Source organism: Rhinolophus ferrumequinum, chromosome 23 (assembly GCF_004115265.2).
Source record: "Rhinolophus ferrumequinum isolate MPI-CBG mRhiFer1 chromosome 23, mRhiFer1_v1.p, whole genome shotgun sequence".
NCBI classification, from domain to species: domain Eukaryota; kingdom Metazoa; phylum Chordata; class Mammalia; order Chiroptera; family Rhinolophidae; genus Rhinolophus; species Rhinolophus ferrumequinum.
The window spans coordinates 22,488,487-22,506,343 of record NC_046306.1 but is presented as its reverse complement, the minus strand read 5'-3'; the positions used below and the strand labels follow the sequence as shown (position 1 = coordinate 22,506,343).

Here is a 17,857-nt window from a genome sequence, read left to right as displayed (position 1 = left end):
GCTTTGTCTAACCCAAGGTCATTAACATTTACTTTTAAGAGTTTTATAGTTTTAGCTCACACATTTAAGTCTATGATCCATTTTTGTGAATAGTGTGAAGTAGTGGTCCAACTTCATTATTTTGCATAGGAATATCCAGTTGTTCCTGCACCATTTATTGAAAAGAATATTCTTTCCCCCACTGAATTGTCTTGGCACCTTTATTTTGAAAGTCATTTGGCTATCATTGTGAGAGTTTATTTCTGGACTCTCAATTCTGTTCCATTGATGTGTATGTCTATCCTTATGCCAGTTCCACACTATCTTGATTACTATAGCTTTGTAATAAGCTTTAAAATTGGGAAGTGTGAGTCCTGCAACTTTATTTTACTTTTTCAAAATTGTTTTGGCTTTTCTGGGATCCTTGCATTTCTAAATGAATTTTAGTATGAGCTTATCTATTTTTTTTAAAAAAAGAAAAAGACATCTGGGGTTTTGATAGGGATTATGTCAATCGATTGGGGAAGTATCATCATCTTCACAATATTAGGTCTTCCAATCCATGAAGGGATGTCTTCTCCATGAGTTATCTTTCCCATCTCACACGATGACTTTATTTGGGTCTTCTTAAATTTCTCTCAAGAATGTTTCTTAGTTTTCAGACTATCTAGCACTTCTTTTGTGAAATTTATTCCCAAGTATTTCATTTTTTTTGGTGATACTGTAAATGAAATTTTCTCCTTAACTCTATTTTCAGATTGTTCATTGCTAGTGGATAGAAATACAATTAGTTTTTATACATCCTTATATTTTTTGACAATTGCCTGGTACTTGGTTATTGTAGTATCATTTATTTTTTCCAGTCCCCAAGTGATGGATATTTAGGTTATTTCCAGTTCTTTCCTAGTAAAAGCGGTGCTGCAGTGACTCTCCTTGTACATACCCATGACGTCTCAAACATTTTGATCTTTTCTTTCTCTGAGCTCATACAATTGTCAGTTGCCACCACCCTGGCCCATGCCGTCATTATCTTGCCCTTGGATGACTGTCTCAGCCTGTTCACTGAGTTCCCTCTGGTCCCTCCAATCTGTTCTCCACCCAGCAGTGAGAGAGATCCCATTAAAACACAAGCCAGTGTGGCTTACTCCTCTGCTCAAAACCCTCCAATGGCTCCCGTCTCGTGTCAATTAAAGTACACTGTCAATACCAAGACATTCATGGCCTCACAGTCTGGCCCCACTACCTCTCCACCATCATCTATATCATGCTCCCTGCACCCACTCTGTTTCAGCTACACTTGCCTCCTTGAATTCCTTAACAACACCAAGTGTGGTTGCACCTCAGGATCTTTGCTATTACTATTCTGCTTAGAACACACTGCCCCCAGATTATCACATGATGTATTCCCCCAGTTCAGCAGGTCTCTGTTCACATGCCCTCTCATTAGAGAGGTCTTCCCTGGCCACTCTATCTTAAGTCACACTATCACTCCTTCCCCCATCCCTGCTACCTCTCCCCTTGCTCTGCTTTATTTTTCTTATATATATATATATTTTTTTATCACCCTTGGACATAAGATGCTAGTTGAGTCTCACAATGACTCACTGAGCTAAATACCATTATTATTCCCACTTGACAGATGAGGAAACTGAGGTCAGAGAGGTGACATGATTTGTGCAAGATCACTCAGCTGATAAATGGTAGTGTCGGGGTTTGAACTCTAGTCTGACTCCAAAGATGCAATATTTAGCAGCACTTCTTATGGTCAGCTATATTCCCCATGATGAAAGAAAGAAAGAAAGAAAGAAAGAAAGAAAGAAAGAAAGAAAGAAAGAAAGAAGGAAGGAAGGAAGGAAGGAAGGAAGGAAGGAAGGAAGGAAGGAAGGAAGGAAGGAAGGAAGGAAAGGAAGGAAGGAAGGAAGGAAGGAAGGAAGGAAGGAAGAAAGAAAGAAAGAAAGAAAGAAAGAAAGAGAGAATAGACAAAAGGTTTACCACCACAAATACTGGTAAGACAGTGTTTTAGGATAAAATTTGTAATTGTATAAATGTTTTTTGAGTTAGAAGAGTTAGAAGGGAAATATTTTTAAATTAAAAATAATGACAATACCAAACTGGCAAGATATAGAGAAACTGGAAACCATACATTGCAATTGGTTGAATCATTTTAAAAAACAATTTAGTAATTTATTATAAAGTTAAACATACACTTACAATATGATCCAGCAACTCTAGTCCTAAGTATTTAACCAATAGAAATCAAAACATGTCCACACGAAACCTTGTACATGAATGTTCATAGCGGCTTTATTCATGTAGCCCCAAACTGAAAACAACCCAAATGTCCACCAAAAAGGAAATGGATAAACAAATAGTGATGCATTTATACTATGGAACAGTATTCAGCAGCAAAGAGGAACAAAATACTGGAACACATAACAATATGGAAAGTCTCAGAAGTAATATGTGAGTAGAAGATGGCAGACATAAAAGAAACATACTGTATGATTGCATTTATGTAAATTCTAGAAAAGACAAAGCTAATCTATAATTAGCTTAGGTAACCAATCAGTGGTTGCCACAGGGTATAAGGGAACTTTTTGGGGTGATAGAAGAAGTGTTCTATATTGATTAGGGTGATGGTTACACAGGGGTATACATTTGCCAAAACTCATCAAGAGGAGTATTTGTAATGGTGCGTTTTATTTATAAAAGCATTGTATAATAAAATTGATAGGAGCTTTGGAAACACGTACAAGGATTTATACTGCAGCATTACTTTAATAGAAAAAAAAAAGCAGGAGAATGTTTCAGCGATCTATGGTCCTTTGCCGTCACAACGGCAATCTGTGGAAGAAGACGTAGCAGACACTGACGGTGACCCTCTCATGTCCCCAGAACCTGTATCTCTCTTCCTGGAGGCGGGATTTCTCGCCCCCTCCTTTTTTGAGGTCTTCTGAACTGCCAGGAAACCGGCCAGGAATGAAACAGGGCAGTTCTTGCGGGCGAGGAACTTTGCATGGCGTTTAAATAGCGCGGGGCCTGTGGAGCGGAAACCGCTAACCACAGAAGGGCCAGGAAGGCTTGGGACGCGGCGTGGGGGAGGGGAGGGCTAGAGGGAGAGGATTGAACGGTGGGGGAAATAGATCAGAATGCGTGGTGGGGAGGGCGGGGAGAGGGATTAGAACACCGTCAGAGTGAAGAGGGTGGGGTTAGAATCCTTTGATGAGGGGTAGGGGTAGGATCCCTGGAGGCCGGGCTGGAATCTTTGGATGGACCGGATTAGAATTTTGGGGGGAGGGGCGTGGATTCCAATCCTTTGGGTACAAGGCTGGGATCGCCCAAGAGCGGGATTAGAATCCCGAGGTTAGGGTTATAAATCTTGAGGGCTGGGTTAGAATTCTTTGAAGAGAGCAGTGGGATTCTTCGGTTGACCGGGTTAGAATCGTTGGGGCAGGATTAGAAACCTTCGGTGAGAGAGGTTAAAGACCCTTCAGATGTGGGGTTCAAAATCGCTTGGGGCAGAGTTAGGATTTTGGGATGAGGAGACGGGGTTTGGGATTTTGGGGGGAATGGGTTGGGATCCTGGGGGTGGGCTTTTTAATCCCTTTAGGATAGGGTTAGCGTGTCAGGAGGAGGTATTAGAATTCATTAAGAGAGGATTCATTAGGATACTTGGTGGGAGGGGATGGGATCAGAATCTTTGGAGGAGAGGTTAAAATTCGTGGGGGCGGGGTTAATATCCATCAGGGACTGAGTTAGGATCCTTGGGGGAGCAAGGTTAGAGCCCTCCGACGGGAGACGGGCAGTGTTAACAAATCTTTAGGCAGCGGGATTAGGATCCTGGGAGGTACGGGCGGAGATTAGGATCCCTGGGGTGGAGTTAAAATCTTCCGGGGGCGGGGTCAGCATCGCTCCGGGCGCGGCTAAAGCGCTCAGATGGCCTGTGGGCGCCGCCGAGTACGCGGCACCAGCCCAGGCATACCGGGGAAGCCTAGAGGCCAGGCGGAGAGGGACCAGGGCAGGTCAGCGCCAGAGAAGCCCGAAAAGACCCGCGGCACGGAAGCACCTCGCAGGGCCGCCCCAGCCTCGTCTTCAAACTCAGTCGGTCATCCTTCGGGCACGGGCCCTCTGGGACCCCGGGAGCTGCTGAGCTGGGGGGGCGCTCGAGCTGCGAGGATCCGGGCTGCCCGCCGGACGAGCAGCGGGCGCCCAGGTGAGTGCCGGACGGGGAGACACCCGCCTGTGTGCTCAGACTGAGGGTCTTCCCGCTGCGGAGGGAGCCCGAGTGGTGGGCAGGGTAGGCTGGGGTGCAGGGAAAGGGACCGACAGGCGGTGGGATGAGGGGCAGACCGAGAAGAAGGGTGCCCAGATGAGGGGCGGAATTCCCCAGCTGCCAACCTGTGAGAGTTGGAGCAGAAGGGAAGCTTGGCCGCCGAGTGACTATGCTGGAGCCGCCACTTCTCTGTGCTGTCCAGGTTCCCCTTCTGAGAGAGAGAGGAGAGAGAGAGAGAGAGAGAGAGAGAGAGAGAGAGAGAGAGAGAGAGAGGATGGGGCTTCACGAAGGCCCGGAGGGGAAGGCCCCTACGGTTCCTGGTGGGGGTGGGTGACGGGTCACGGCGGGTTGGCAGCTGTGGGGAAGGGGACAGCTGGCTGTAGGCGCGACGTGCGAGCCACACCCAGGCAGGGTTGCAGCTGGGAACGCTCGCTGCTCTTCCTCCTCCTCCTCTTCCCCCTCCCCCTCCCCTTCCCTCTCCTCTGGGCTCTGATCTCCAGCATGTCTAGTTCAAACCCCAAAACCTCATGAACAGACCGCAGGATGTCTGCCTCACCACTTTCCTCTTCGTGAGACCTTGGTCAAGTCATTCTTCCTCTCTGAATTCCAGTTTTCTCATTTGTCAAATGGAGCTATTAATTCTTTCTTCCAGTGTTGCAGTGAGCTAGAGTATGTTAGAGTTTCCTGTATGTGGGAGACAGTTAGTGCCGTAGTTAAGGAAGGGGGCTTCTGGGAACAACCTGCCTGTGGGACTTTGGGCAGGGGGTTTGGTCTTTCGGTGCCTCCGTTTCCGCAGTTATAGGATGGATATAATAATAATAATGGCTCCCTCACAGGGCTGCTTAGCTTGCGTTACTGAAGGAAAGCTCTTACAGCACTGCCTGACAGGTAGGTATACATGCTTAATACACGGTAACCATGGTCATAGTTATCACGGTCTAGCCCAGTGGTTCTCAAACTTTATCAGACATCAGAACCACCTGGAAGGCTTGTTAAAACATGGATATCTGGATCCTGATCACAGTGTTTCTGATTCAGTTGTTCTGGAGCAGGACCTCGAGAATTTGCATTCCCAGGAGAAGCGGACGCTGCTGGTCCAGAGACCACACTTTGAGAACCACTGGTGTAACCTGTGGCCAGCACAGAGAAAGGCCTCAAATAACAGTTCCCTTATTCCACAGCTTTCTTGTCACTGTCCTTTTTTTTGGGTGGGAGGGGTTAAAATACAAAAAAGTGAAGAGAATAATATATTACATATCCCAGGAACCCACCATCCAGGATTAACAAATGTTAGTGTTTCGTCACGTTTGCTTCAGGTTAAAAAATAAAATTACTAAAAGTAAGATAAAATTAAAACCTCACCACACTGTATTCCTCTCAGTTCTGTTTCTCTCCCTGCCCACAGACAACCACTGTCATGAATTACAGCCCTTCCAGTCTGTGCCTTTATAAATTTATTACATATACATGGATGCATATACAATACATAGAATTCCTTTCCATGTCTTAAAGACCTATGTAAATGCTATCGACCTGTGAGATTCTTCTGCAATTATCTTCTCCCCCCACCTTCCTATTAAGTTGTCAGAGTCTAGCCAGGATGAGAAAGAGAGGTCTAGTTCATTCCTTCTAAGTGGAGTGCCCAGCAGTTGACCACCTTACCTTAGTTCTCATTCCCCTGTGGGTGAACATTCAGTTATTCCAGGTGTTCATGACAACAAACAATACTGCTGGGATCATCCTGAATGTGTGGCCTTGGGCACATGGGCAGGTGTTTCTTGGGGAAAACACCAAGAGGATGGATGGCTCTCTAGATGGCTCACCTTTGACCCTCTCCTTTTGTGAGAGAGAACGACTGAGACCTGGAAGGGTCACCCAGGGAGTCTGGGGCAGAGAACAGAGAAGAATCTGGCTCTGCTGACCTCCCAGCTCTTTCTAGACCCAGGGCCACTGTCCCAGGTCTCCTGCTCTCCATTGCAGGACAGATCTTCAAGCATCTCATTCACTGTGCCCAATACTTAGTAGACACTCAGACCATGGAAACATAAATTTTTCCATATTTTTTAATTTGTATAACAAACATTTTATTTTATTTTTATGTAGTCTTCTTTTCTGTGCACTTTTTATTTAACATAATTAATTAGTAATATGCTGCATACAGAATTTTTATTCTACTTATTCACTTGTGTTACATTGTAAGCATTTTTCCATGTCATTAAAATGTCCTTGAATTTTTTATGGCTGCATAATATTCCATTGTTTGGATGTACAAAGCATTTTTATGTAGTAATATTTTTTTGAGGTGAAATTCATATAACATAAAATTAACCATTTTAAAGCAAAAAAATCAGTGGCATTGAGTACATTCACAGTGTTGTGCAAGCACCACCTTTGTGTATTTTCAAAACATTTTCATCCCCCCAAAAGGAAACACCATACCCATTAAGCAGTTCCTCCTGTGCCTTTCTCCCCCAGCCCTCGGCAACCACCAATCTGCTTTTCGTATCTATGGATTCATTTATTTGGGATATTTCATATAAACCGAATCATGCAATATGTATACACCTTTGGTGTCTGGTCGACGTAATGTTTTCAAAGTTTATCCCCATTGTAGCATTTATCAGTATTTCATTCCTTTTTACAGCTGAATAATATTTCATTGTATGTATATGTCACACTCATCCATAGATGGAAATTTTGTTTATCCACTCATCCATAGACGGAAATTTGTGTTGTTTCCACCTTTTGCCTCTTGTGACTAGTGCTGCTATGAACATGTGTGTATATTTATTTGTTTGAAACTTGTTTTCAGTTCCCTTGGGTAGATCCCAAGCACTGGAATTGCTGGGTCATATAGTAATTCCATGTTTAACTTTTTTTTTTTTTAATTAGGGGATATTGGGGAACAGTGTGTTTTTCCAGGGCCCATCAGTTCCAAGTCAAGTTATTGTTCTTTCAATCTAGTTTTGGAGGGCGCAGCTCAGCTCCAAGTCCAGTCCCATGAGCGAATTGAACCAGCAACCTTGTTGAGAGTTCGCGCTCTAACCAACTGAGCCATCTGGCCACCCTTCCAGAAGCTCAGCGGCAGCTCGTTGTCTTCAATCTAGTTGTGGAGGGCGCAGCTCACTGGCCCATGTGGGAATCGAACTGGCAACCCTGTTGTTCAGAGCTCACGCTCTAACCAACTGAACCATCCAGCCGCCCTCCATGTTTAACTTTTTGAGGAATTGCCAAATTGTTTTCCACCCTTTTACAGCCCCATCAGCAATGTACAAGGGTTCCAGTTTCTCCACATCCTCGCCAATGCTTTCTATTATCCTTTTAAAAATAGTATTAGTGTTAGTATTAGTATTTTGGCCATCCTAGTGGGTGTGGAAAACATGAATCTTAATCTCACACCAACCAGGGGCCCTTACTCCAGAGGGTGAGAAGAAAGTTGTTTGCTTTCCAGGGACCAGTCACGGCTTGGACTTTAAACTCTTCTAGAAAGTAAGTCCCAAGAGGCACAGACTTCTGTTTCCTGAAACACTATATCTCTAACTCCTGGCACATAGTAGGACCTCAAAAGTATTGAACGTAGGAATGTGGAACAACCTCTCCCCTCCCTTGCCTGAGATGTTTCAGCATATAGGTATATTTTAGTTGGCTATATACAGTGATTCTTTTTAATTAGTTACTAATATTTAAAGTCAAGAGAGCTCACATAAATCTGGATTTCTGTCTTGTCTTGAAAACTTGGAAAAGTTAGCTAAAGTTCTTGGGCTAGAACCTCCATCTCCCATGATCCTCTGCTATTTACTCATGGCAGCATTGGTGAAGTTGAGTAGGGGCTGCCCTGTACACTGCTGTCCAGTGAGCACTACTCTTGCCTGGGCAACCTTCCTAATGTGGATGACCCTGTGGACCCCTCCAGTTGTTTGAGTTTTCAAGCCCTGCCCTCCAATTATAGAAAAGGATTGTCAGGCCCAGAGAGGGTAAGTAACTTTTCCAATGTCATACAGCTAGTTAGTAGTACAATCTCTCTTAGCCTCCGTCTTTCTCAACAAGACCTCACAGCACTTTGATCTCTGCCCCATTTCTCCAGTTTCCTCCACCCCAGGACTGGGAGTTTTAGTGTACTTTTCAAGGCATGGGTAATAATGCAGAAGAAATCCTTGCCTGAATGCCAAATGTACCTTTGTTCTTGGCCAGTGTCTGTGGCCACACATGCTGCACCCTCTGCATGTTACTGCGCCCTCTGGATGGCGCTGTACTGGGGCCTACATTCCTTATTCTGCCCTAAGACACCTACCTGAGCTCCCACCATCACCCTGAAATCCTTTGGCCCAGGAGACTTAGGTATGGCCAAGAGAATAGGACTCAGACAGCCAAGAACAGTAGACAGAGCACAGGAGACCTCAGTTGGAGTGCCAAAGTTGCCCCACAAGTTGTGATGCACTGGGAAAATTCCTTCCCTGAGTCTCAGTTTCCTCATCTGAAAAATGGAAATAGAAGGATACTACCTCATAATTCATTCAGTGCAATTCCTTTGATGTTAACACACACAAAAAAAATACTCCATATTTTCCATGAGTATATCTGTCTCAACTTGAGTTGCCCCAGAAGCAAATTCTAGAAAAGATTTCAAGTGCCTTTTACTGGTTTTATTTGGGATGTAATCCCAGAAAATCCTGGTAGGAGAGTGAGGAAGCGAGACAGAGAAGAGAAGGCAGCGAAATGGAGGTGTGTTATCAAGCCCGTCATCCCTGTGGGTACCTGGAGCTCAGTTCTATTGGGAGCTCTGGGAGGCTGTGAAAATGTTCAAGAGGTGAGAGAACTGGGACATGTACCCAACTGCTCCTGTCTGTCACTGGTTGAAGACTGGGGAGATCATATTTCTCTAGCACTTGTCAAGTTCATGGGCAGAGCAGGCACCAGTGGCCACAGAGAAATCTCTCAGGCAAAGAGATGTAGGTGCTGGCATTTGGAACTGCAGAGAGAATGGTCCCAAATGGTAAAGGGCAGAGCAATGAGGTGGACCACCAAAAGCATCGCTTCAGTAGGCAGGTATCAAGTGCAGAGGCAGAGCCTACGTGGAGCGGGGAAGGGTGGCTATGGAGAAACCCCAGGGCACCTGAGACTTGTCTGTAATGTTTTTATTTTTAACAAGGATGATGTACTGTTTTACTAGGTGATGAAAGGTAATTTGAAAAGCAAAAGGCGTACCCTCCAAAAAAAAAAAAAAAGAAATTGAGGCTCTGTCCGCTATAAAAAAGTAACTGTAAAAGGGTCGCAGCATGCATTATTGTGGCTCTGAGGTTTCTGTTGGCGGGCGACAGATTGTGGGGCAGCTGACCTTGGAGCATGGTGAGAGGTTAGTGGGACAAGTTGCCCCGGGGCGGACTGGGCACCACATCCTGTCTGAAAGGGGCAACTTCGACTCAGATTCAGTCACAGAGAGACTTTGTTCCCCTCCAAGCGGAGATAAACACACAGAGAGTGACTGAGCTTAAACACACATTCATCACTATTGTTTATATGGGGGAAACTGGGGCACCCAGGAAGCGAAAGGGGACTTCATTCAATTATCCAAGACTTTATTGGGCACCCACAACGTCCTTGTAGGGCTGTATCCACTGGGATACAGCAGTATACAAAACAAGTCAGTACTCCCGTATGTCTCACATTCTATGGGGAGACATGCTAAACAAACCCACAGGGAACACATTACTGTGTTTCCCCGAAAATAAGACCTAACTGGAAAATAAGCCCTAGCATGATTTTTCAGGATGGTCGTAATATAAAATAAGCCCTACCATATTTCCCCCCAAAATAAGACCGGTTCTTATATTAATGTTTGCTCCAAAAGACGCATTAGGTCTTATTTTATATTACGAGCATCCTGAAAAATCATGCTACCGCTGATTTTCCGGTTAGGTCTCATTTTCGGGGAAACATGGTAGGTGCCTTAGTTCAGGTTCTTTGAGAAGTAGAGTCTCAGAGATGTTAAAAATACAAGAAATATGTTAGAGGAGATGCCTGTGAGAGAAACTAGGAGAGGCTAGGAGAACCATCAGATGGCAAGGCATATGTGACTTTAAATGAAGAAGAAAGAGAAGGAGGGGAGGAAGGAAGAGAAGGTAGAAATGTCTTAGACTGCAGTGCAGTTCAAAGGAAGGCTTGGCAAAGCTGTCAGGGAGCCCTCAGCCAAAGTCTCCCGATCAGAGGTCCTCCTGGCCAGGGCCTGTCTCAGTGTCCCTGCCACTCACAGTCATTGGCTGGGAGCAGCCCATGGAAACAATGATGGGCTTCAAAGCACAGAATCTGGGGCCATGGGTCAATTCTGCTCTCTGCAGGTGACACCTGAGAGGCCCATCCTTGTAGTTGCCACATTAGATGGCGGTCAAAGCCATGAAAGATATGATTGGGAAGGGCCTAGAAAGTAATGGAAGTTGGGGGCGGGTGGTCCTATCTTAGCCAGGGTGATGAGGGGAGACCTTTCTGAGATAAAAAGATCTGCGAAAACACCTGGGTGAAGTGAAAAAAGCTTTCTGGGTGAAGAACATTCCAGAAAGCAGCATGTGCATTGGCCCTGAGGTGGAAGCATAGTTGGGGGGTTAAGGAATAGCAAGAGGCTAGCGTGGCTGGAATGGAAAAATCAAAGGATGGTAGGAGACAGAACCGTAAGGTTGAGAAAGCCCAGATCATGGAGGCTTGCCAACCATAGCAGGTACTTGGGCTTTTATTCCAAGTGAGATGGGAGCACAGGGAGATTTTGAGTAGAGAAGGGACGTGACCCGGTTTATATTTGAAAAGGCTTGCTTGCTTATCTGTAAAAGGGAGAATGGGGAGTCAAACCCAGTTCTGGCTTCAGATCCCATCCTATATTTTCCAAACTTCCCTGCCCCCTGTCTACCTTAGATAAAACTATTCTAAAGAGGTTCGCAATTGCCCTTGGACTCTGGTGTTGACCAAGTGACCCAAAAGTAACATTGAACATGCTAAGAATTTACTACACGTTTGGAACAAGTAGCTGGAACACTGGTATCTCAGAACCAACCCTCTGACTGAATCAGGCAACAGATCAAAGGCCCACAGTTCCTCTTCAGTGTGTTGCTCTGTCAATTGCTATTGTGTAAACCAAGGTACAACACTCACCCTCTCTGGGGCTGCCGCTCCCACCTGTAAAATGAAGGTCTCTCCAATCCCTTCCAGTTTGTAAAGTCAAAGTTTTGAGCTCTTTGATCAGAAAGAAGCCGAAGTTCAGAAAATAGGAGAGAAAAGGAGTCGGGGTGACCCCCAAATATCCATTAAGGGCAACAGTCGCTTGGGGGTTTCAGTGATTCATTCAGAAGATAGTCAGGGAATCCGAGGAGAGGGAGCTGTAGGGCCCTGCACTCCTGAGAATTGGCCCCTGACTTTCCTCCACCCCCAGGGCTGAGCGGTTCTGAGAAAGGAAAGTTCCTCTAAGTGGACAGTCTTGAGCCCTGGGCCTCTGGCACTCTGCCTTTCTGAGCTTCCTGTTTGGGTTCCTCCTCCCACTGCAGTTCTGAGGCTGACCCCAGTGGAGGAAAGAGGCAGGAGAGCTGGATTCTCATTCTACCTGCCATTGAGCAGCTGGGGAGTCTCTGCCATGGTCCTCTATTTCCCCACCTGGAAAATGACTTCATAATTCTGGTCCCACTGACTTCAGCCAAGTATGGGAAGGCCTGTAGAGAGTTGAACACAATACATTAACTCCACAAACGTATATGGAGGGCCTAATACATACCAGGTACTTTCCAGGCATGGCTTCTGTGCCATCAGCTTCAAGGGTCCATATTCTACACATTCTCCTCACCTACTCTTTACTTCTATCAAAACCTGCTAGCAAGGAAGTCTTTGCCATAAGCCATTTACACTTGGTAGTGTGAACTGCAATCCCTTGTAAGAATTTCCTCTGAGGCTTAAGGGGGTAGAAATCTAATTCGAACTGGCTCAAGCAGAAGAAGGTTATTGGAAAGTCCATGAGCACATCAGCTTCAGGCAGGGCTGGATCCAAGGGCTTGAGAATCTGTATTTCCCCGTTTCTTGGCTCTGCTTTGCAACTGCAAGCCGCTTTTCCCGCCAAAGACTGATGGATGACTCTCATTGGCCCGATTGAGTCACCTATTTCTATGACTGAAACTTTGATTGACCAGGCCTGGTTACAGACCCACCCCTACAACCAGGGGCTGAAGTCAGCTCCACCCCGATTCACGAATGGAGAATGGGAGAGAGGTGGTTCCCAAAGAAAAATTGGGGAGTTGTCAGAAGATGGAGCAGATACTATGCAGGAAAGAACTACAGCTATTCCCTTCAGAGAACTCATTTAACATCTCACTTCATAGTTGGAGAAATTGAGGCCCAGAGAGAGGTTGAGAGTTGACTGGGGTCACACAGTGAGCTTGTGGCAGAGGTGGGACCAAAATCTAGGGCTTCTCACCCCAGCCCTCTTAGGCCTCTGCTTGAGCCTGAAAGTTCCGAGGAAACCGTCTCCTGCCCACTCCACGGGATACTCAGGCAGGACCCTGGCCCCTCCCCTCAGGCCTGACTGAGTTTCTGCAGTCAACATGGTGACCATGGGAAGCAGCCAAGGCAAGCAAGTGACCTTTCTCATTTCCCTCCTATGAAGTGCCTGCAGGAGCTGAGGGAGTGAGGAGGCGGTTTCATGTTCCAGGAGTTCAGCAGTGACTTGAGGAAGTGTCTTTGCAAGGGGTCAGCTGTTTTAAGCTAGTTTGGGGCCAGGGGAACACTTCTGCTCTCACAGCCTCGTTTTGAATCACGTTGGACAAGAAACATGTGTGTTCTCAGAGCTTTTAAAAAGACTTTCACATCCCTGTCATACAGTAACTTAGGCTAAGCCTGAGAAGCAAGTGCCTCTTATTTTACAGGAAAGCAAATGAGGTTCAGAGAGGGGAAGTGACTTATCCAAGGTCACATAGCCAGTCAGTGGCAGAACCAGGGTTCAAATCCAAATCCTTACCCCAAGTTTGGCCCTCATTCCACCACATTGATGGGTCACAAATTTTAGTGCATAAGAATCCTGAAGAATTGTTAGAAAGGCAAATTCTAGGCCCTCTCCTCCAGACGGTTCATTCCATCCAGAGTGTGGCCCAGGAATATACAAGAATCAGTGAGGACTATTTGGGTGCAAGTGGCAGAAATCCAGCTCAAACTGGCATAGGCAAAATTGAGTATTTTTTTGCTCATAAACTAGAAAAATTCTGAGGTTTAAAAGCTTCAGCCATAGCGGGATCCAGGTGTTCAAACATATCTTCAGGAATCACTTTATCTCCATTGCGCTGCTCGCTGCTCTCTGCTCTCTGTGGTGGCTTCATGCTGAAGCAGCCCCTTCCTTCATGACAGGATGGCTCCCAAGAGCTCCAGGTTTCTACATCTGCATCTATATCAAGGAAGAGAATGCCTCGTAGAGAATGCCTTTCCCCTAATTTTTCCAGCAAAATCCCTGGGCAGACTCTGATTGCCTCAGCTGGGATCACATACATGTCTACAGCTAAACCAACCACTGTTGGTTGACAGGGGGACAGGGAATTCTCTGATTGGCCAGACCTGTATCAAGTTGTCAATCCCCGAATTTCAGGGTGGGGTTAGTCCCTGAAACCCTACATACTGAGTGGAAGAACTCTGGTTTCCCCAGGAAAATCCAGGTGCTCTTGTTATCAGAAGAGGAATGGATGCTGAGGATGCAAGCGCAAAAGCTGCTCGCTGCGCAAGTGCTTTCCCCTTAGACTAAGCATGAAAACCACCCGGGCCTTGTTAAAATGCACATTCTGACTTGGGCGGTGGGGCCTGTGATGCTGCATTTCTAGCAGCTCCTGTATGATGATGGTGGGGGTCCTCATGCTGCCACTCAGAGAAGCTGGGCCTCTGTTACGTGTCTAAACTCACTTCAAGCCCCACAGGGCTTTTGCAGTCCCCACCATGCAGAGAGGTGCTGAGCTATGCAAACCTCTCCCCTCATCCCCTCCCTACCCCCACCCCATCCCATGGTTCCCCAACCCACCCAAACATCAGCACCATCTGCTTGGTCAACATATTGCAGATTCTGCTGCCAAATCACTGTTGGAGAAACTGTCCACTGGGTCCTTCAGTGACTTTTCTATGAGGATCTACATAATAAATTCTCTTTTGAATTTAGTACTCCGGGGTGGCCGGTGAGCTCAGTTGGTTAGAGCGCGGGGCTCTTAACAACAAGGTTGCCGGTTCGATCCCCACATGGGCCCCTGTGAGCTGTGCCCTCCACAACTAGATGGAAACAACTACTTGACTTGGAGTTGGTGGGTCCTGGAAAAACACACTTAAAATAAATAAAAGTTAAAAAAGAAATACTTGTTTCTGTTGACAAATTGCCATGCTTCCTGGGATTTTATGGTAACAATGTACACAGTTCCATTTTTACCTTGGTTACCAGAAAGCTCAGAGATAAAGCTCAGGGGCAGTAGCAGTCAGTCCCACCATAGGCTTCTGGTTCAGCAACCTTTCCTTTCTGAATGGTGTGGCATAACTCTTTGTGAGTCTTGAAGTGCTCTGCATATGGTTTTATATTATAAGCTCCCTCAAATTTCTTTGGAAGTCACTGCTTCTTTGGAACCTTCTTGACTTTGCCCTAATTTTGACTGAAACTCTCCCCATTTTTCTTTTTCTTTTTTTTAAAGTTCATTGGGGTGACAATTGTTAGTAAAGTTACATAGATTTCAGGTGTACAATTCTGTAATACATTGTCTATATCTCACATTGTGTGTTCCCCACCCAGAGTCGGTTCTCTTTCCTTCACCATATATTAGACCCCGTTTACCCTCTTCCAGAGCCCCTCTCCTCCCTTACCCTCTGGTAACCCCTAAACTATTGTCTGTGTCTATGAGTTTTTGTTCCTTCATTTGTTTGTCTTGAACTTTTGTTGTTCTCAGTTTTATATACCACATATCAGTGAAATCATATGGTTCTCTACTTTTTCTGTTTGACTTATTTCGCTTAGCATTATAATCTCAAGATCCATCTATGTTGTCACAAATGGTCCTATTTCATCTTGTCTTACCGTCAAATAGTATTCCATTGTGTATATATACCACAACTTCTTTATCCATTCATCTATCGAAGGACATTTTGGTTGTTTCCATGTCTTGGCCACCGTAAACAAAGCTGCAATGAACATTGGAGCACACGTGTCTTTATGTATAAATGTTTTCAGATTTTTTGGGTAGATACCCAGGAGAGGGATTGCTGGGTCATATGGTAATTCTATTCGTAATTTTTTGAAGAACCTCCACACTGCCTTCCATAGCGGCTGCACCAGTCTGCATTCCCACCAACAGTGTATGAGGGTTTCTTTTTCTCCACAGCCTCTCCAACACTTGTTACTACTGCTTGTCTTGTTGATGATAGCCATTCTCACTGGGATGAGGTGATATCTCACTGTGACTTTTATTTGCATTTCTCTGATGATTAGTGATGTTGAGCACTTTTTCATATGTCTATTTGCCATTTGTGTGTCCTCTTTGGAGAAACGTAACTCTCCTCATTTTTCAAAACTCAACTCATTGTCCTGCTACTCAATTACTAGAAACAGGTGGCTTTTTCTATGAGCCTATTAACATCCACCTGTTAGTAGCAGAATCAGGATATAAATTTATTTTACAAAAATGGCTTGATGTATGTTTTGCAGTTTGCTTTTTTCACTCACTAAGTATCTTAGCCATCTTTGCATGGCTCTGACCGTCTGTGCCAATCCCTACCAGCTTCTTTTTTTCCCCCCTTTCTTCCACCTCCCCCCAACTCTGGTTTAAGCTGTTGTTTCTCCCTCTAGTTGTGTAGGACACAGCTCCCTGGCCCATGCTGGTATGATGAGCTTTGCGCTCCCCCCGGGCTGAGGCAGTTGGTCGCTAGTCGTCAGCTCACAGAAGCTCACGGCAGCTCTCGCCGGCTGCTGGCCGCTCACAATGGCTGCTGGCCACTCACACTGGCCACCGGCCACTCACGCTTGTTAGTAAACAGAGATGGTTATGATTAACATTTCTGAGCACCTACTGTGTGCCAGACACCTTTACACTTATACCTCACTCAGTGTCACCACCATGCTCCGAGGTAAAACCCCCCCATCCTTTCTCAGAGATGGCCTTAGATCTTGCATGAACACAGGGCCTTCAGAGACCCATCCCTCAGGACCCCTTGGGCATCTTGAATATGTAAATTGTGATGTAAATGATACTTAATAAATGCTCAGAGAGGTGGAGGGAGCTGCCCTATATACACAGCAATGCTCTTCCCAGAACACCCTCTTGTTAATCAAAATACATGAAATGTAATATAACGTTATACTATACAAAACCACACAATACGCTGTTTTATTTCCCAGAACCGTGACACAAATCAAAAAGGTGTTGGTGTCTGTTTTAAATGCTTACCACTACAGGTGGAGCATTTGAGATCTTGTTCCCCAGCTTATGTCATCAGTTTGGCGCAAATAAACTCTTATAAGACTTTGTTGTAAAATGCATGCAAGTACATTACAAAGCAGTGACTAATTGTGATAATTTTTCAAATTAATGATCTAGCACTGCAGGAGTCTGAAATGGTTCCTTACTTTATTCACAAAAGGCAAATGAGGCCGAGATCTAGAGGTGGTAAATCGTTCCCAATTCCCACCAGGACAGACGAAAACATCCTTCTAAATAAGAAGAATTTTTTTTTTCCAAATAACTCCCCTAAACCTAAGAATTTGGAGGTTTTTTATTCTTAAACCACGAACACATGTTTATTTTAACAAGGTAAGTATAACTGAGTTCTGTTTTACAACAAAGTTTCAAGTGTGCAGAGTAGAGGAAAACAATTACTTCCTTATGTGGCCTGTCGCATAAGTTCATAGCCTGTCTCCTCAGCAAACACATGTGGGCATGTTGAGGTAAGAAACATTTCAGCCACTGTTACAATTAAGTTTTGACTCTGATCAGGTAAACATGTTTTCTTTAAGTGTCTTTAAATTAATCCATCAGCAAAATCAGTCAGCTCTACCTCCAAAATGGCCCCTGAATCTGTCTGCTTCTTATCTTCTCAATAGCCACCACCCTGGGCCAGGCCACCATCATTTCATACGTGGACAACTGCAGGGGACAGGTTCCCTGCCCTGCTCCCTACAGTGTGTTCTCAGCCCAGCTGCTGGTGGGGTTATTTAAATTGAATTTCGTCATTCTACTGCCTAAAACTTCCCATGGTTTCCCATCATCCTTAGAATCAAATCCAAATTCCTCACTGGCTGTACAAGATGGGGCAGCCTCATCATGTACTATCCTCTCCCCTGCCTGTGATCTCCAGCCACACTGGCCTCCTTCCAATGCCTCATTCTCTACAATCACATTCCAACCTCAGGACCTTTGCACTTGCTGTTCGGTCTGCCTGAAACACTGTTCCCTCAGAGTGTTACATGACTGGCTCCTTTGTGTCAGGCTCCAGGTCCAACATCACCCTCTCAGAGAGGCCTTCCCCAACCGCCCTGTCGAAAGGGGCCCCGTAGAGACGTTCCCTATCATATCCTCTTTCATGGTCCTCACACTTCTCACTTTCTAAATTTATCTTGTTATTTGTTTGTCT

At 45.3% G+C, this 17,857-nt stretch overlaps 1 protein-coding gene across 3 annotated transcripts in view; it reads left to right on the top strand.

Moving 5' to 3' along the window:
- Positions 1 to 3,897: 3,897 nt before the first annotated feature.
- The window catches only part of HCK (HCK proto-oncogene, Src family tyrosine kinase), a 35,030-nt gene continuing 21,070 nt past the window's right edge, over positions 3,898 to 17,857 (top strand). For 2 of the 3 annotated variants that reach the window (XM_033094891.1, XM_033094889.1), the window contains exon 1: positions 3,898 to 4,192. The gene's annotated coding sequence lies outside the window, so the exon portion shown is untranslated. The remainder of the gene's footprint in view (positions 4,193 to 17,857) is intronic. The other variant, XM_033094890.1, reaches the window with a different exon arrangement.